Source organism: Coenobita brevimanus, chromosome 47, assembly GCF_032717465.1.
Source record: "Coenobita brevimanus isolate Jiangsu-jjx chromosome 47, ASM3271746v2, whole genome shotgun sequence".
Lineage (NCBI taxonomy): Eukaryota > Metazoa > Arthropoda > Malacostraca > Decapoda > Coenobitidae > Coenobita > Coenobita brevimanus.
In genome coordinates, this window is record NC_137000.1 from 9744131 (window position 1) to 9746630 (window position 2500).

Consider the following 2500-nt stretch of genomic DNA (forward strand, 5'->3'; position numbering starts at 1 on the left):
ACTGTATAGATGGATACATAGATAAAAAGATAGATATATAAAGAGAAATACAGAAATACGTACCGTAGTTATGTATACTGTCCCGTAGGTAGATAGATAGATATAGATAAACATTCCATAGATATACACGTAGACATAATAAATAGCTCACGGTACTGGAGCTAGGTCGGCTGTAGATAAAAATACCCAACTGTTGATGCATAGATAATTGAGATAAGAGTAAAAAATATATGAAAATAGATGGGACTGCAGTTAGATAAGGTGAGAGTGCAAGTTCAGTCCACTCCAAGAGGTTATCAGATCCGTTAACGATAAGACACCTGCCCCTTATCACTTAACCCCTTGAGTCCCACCTGTCCTAAGCTATATCTCCACTATACATCACCAAGTCGGTTTAGATAAGGAGTGACAGGAGTTAGTGCCACATGGGTGAAATAGAACTAGAGTGTTAGTTTGATGTTAGATGAAATAAGACGATAGAAATAGACATCTAGATACAAAATTTACCCCCCCCCTCCCATCATCTCCCTCCTCCCCCCGCGTCCCAGCAGCATTTTGAAACAGGACAAGTAAATAAATGATGAGACGAAAGCATAATAGACTAGCACTTGCACAAAATTTAATGTATTCAGTTATTTCCATCCCTCTCCCCTTACCCCTATCATCATCATCATCATTATCTGTATTATCATTGTCTTCCACATTTTCATCATCATCGTCGTCCACCTGCTTATCATCATCACCATCATTGTCCACTTCATCATTATCATCATCACGATTGTCTTCCTCCATATCATCATCATCATCATCATCATCTCCCGAGTTTCCTAGCGCCTGCTGAATAATTCCCGTCCACATCTCGCCAGGTAATGGTGGGAACGGAGAGTGCAGGTGTGTGGGGCTTACATTAATTGACCTAACACACCTGTGGTCGTAGGTGTGTGTGTGTGTGTGTGTGTGTGTGTGTGAGAGAGAGAGAGAGAGAGAGAGAGAGAGAGCATGTGTGTGTGTGTGTGTGTGTGTGTGTGTGTATTTTACCTGGATTGTGTGCTGTGTAGGATATGCGTCTGTTGTGCGGTTCCCCCCCCCTCTCTCTCTCTCTCTCTCCCTCATTAAGTTGCAGTGCAGTCTCAGTCACTATTTCCTGTGCATTGCTTATAGTCCCAGTTGACGATGGACAGATACATACATACATACATACAGACAGACAGAGACAGACACAGATATGATACGTGTTTTATACCTGTCGATTTCCTGTAATTTATATATATCCGAACTTTGGCATAGAATATAGTGTAGTTCTTTTCCTGAGGGGTAGCAGGCTTCCCGCGTGCAACAGATGGCGCCTCACACCTTTACATGTCACCACCTGGCCACTAATAACATGCCATCTACATCAGTTATGAGTGCAAGGGATTTTATTATTATTATTATTATTATTTATTTATTTATTTATTTATTGTTATTCTTCTTCTTTAGCTCACAAACGTCTGATGATTATTCTAAGGCTTTCATGTGTAAAAATAATATTCCAGTGCTACTTAATACCATTTCATTCAGGACTGGCACGGTGGTATGAGTGGAGTGACATTGACAGGTGTTGGGGTGGAACTGCTAACACTCTAAACATAATTCCACTCCCCATGCTTTTTTCTTCACTGCTCTAGGCTCGGTCTCGCGTTCTCTCGGTCAGCTGTCCACTACTCAACCACTTGACAGACGGATCAGCTGGTACTGTTCTAAAATTATCCTCCCCCCCTCCCTACCTCGCACAACACCTCTACCCTCCCTCGCCCTTTCTTTATAATATTCCTATCTGTTGTGTTCTAACAATCAGGCTATCTATCCGTATATGTATCTATCGATGTATATCCATCAGTCTGTCATCAGGGACTGTCTGTGATGGGTGGCTTCGACTAAAGAATTTCCTGGCATTTGTGGAAAAAAAAAAAAACTACCACACGCCCTTTTATATCCTTATTACTTCCTGTATTGTATTCTAATTATCTTTCGTGTCACTCTAGCTTCTTTCTCATATTGTATCGTTAGAATAATCCCAAATCAGCCAGGCATAAAATTACATAAACCTACAGCACCGGGTAGTATCCCTGTAATTGGGTGCTCTTTCAAAGTAACAATTATTTCTCGTCTGGAAAGTAGCTGCCTTATTCTTCATGTTGCTGTGGATGATTCTGATTGCATTCATTTCTTGCAACAATGACACCAACGCCACCTGTGCTTCATTCATCTGCAGTCCATCCAGCCATGTCACGTGCAATCCATCCTGCCATCTCACCTTTCCTGCCTAAAGACTCCAACATCCTATTTTCCACCTTTAATTTCCTTTTCACCTTGTCGCGGTCTGGTGTGTTAAGAACCGTAACTTTAGGTCAGCATATGTCTTTTTCTTTTTATTTGACCGCACCAGACGAATTTGTTTTTAAGTTAAAGAAGAACTCTTTGACTCGTGGAACTTAAAAAAATAAATAAATAAAACAAA

General features: G+C 40.8%; 1 protein-coding gene across 1 annotated transcript in view; it reads right to left on the bottom strand.

Annotated features, from left to right (window-relative positions):
- The window catches only part of LOC145399019 (meteorin-like protein), a 110002-nt gene that overhangs the window by 106185 nt on the left and 1317 nt on the right, over positions 1–2500 (bottom strand). The gene's annotated exons all lie outside the window — the stretch shown is intronic.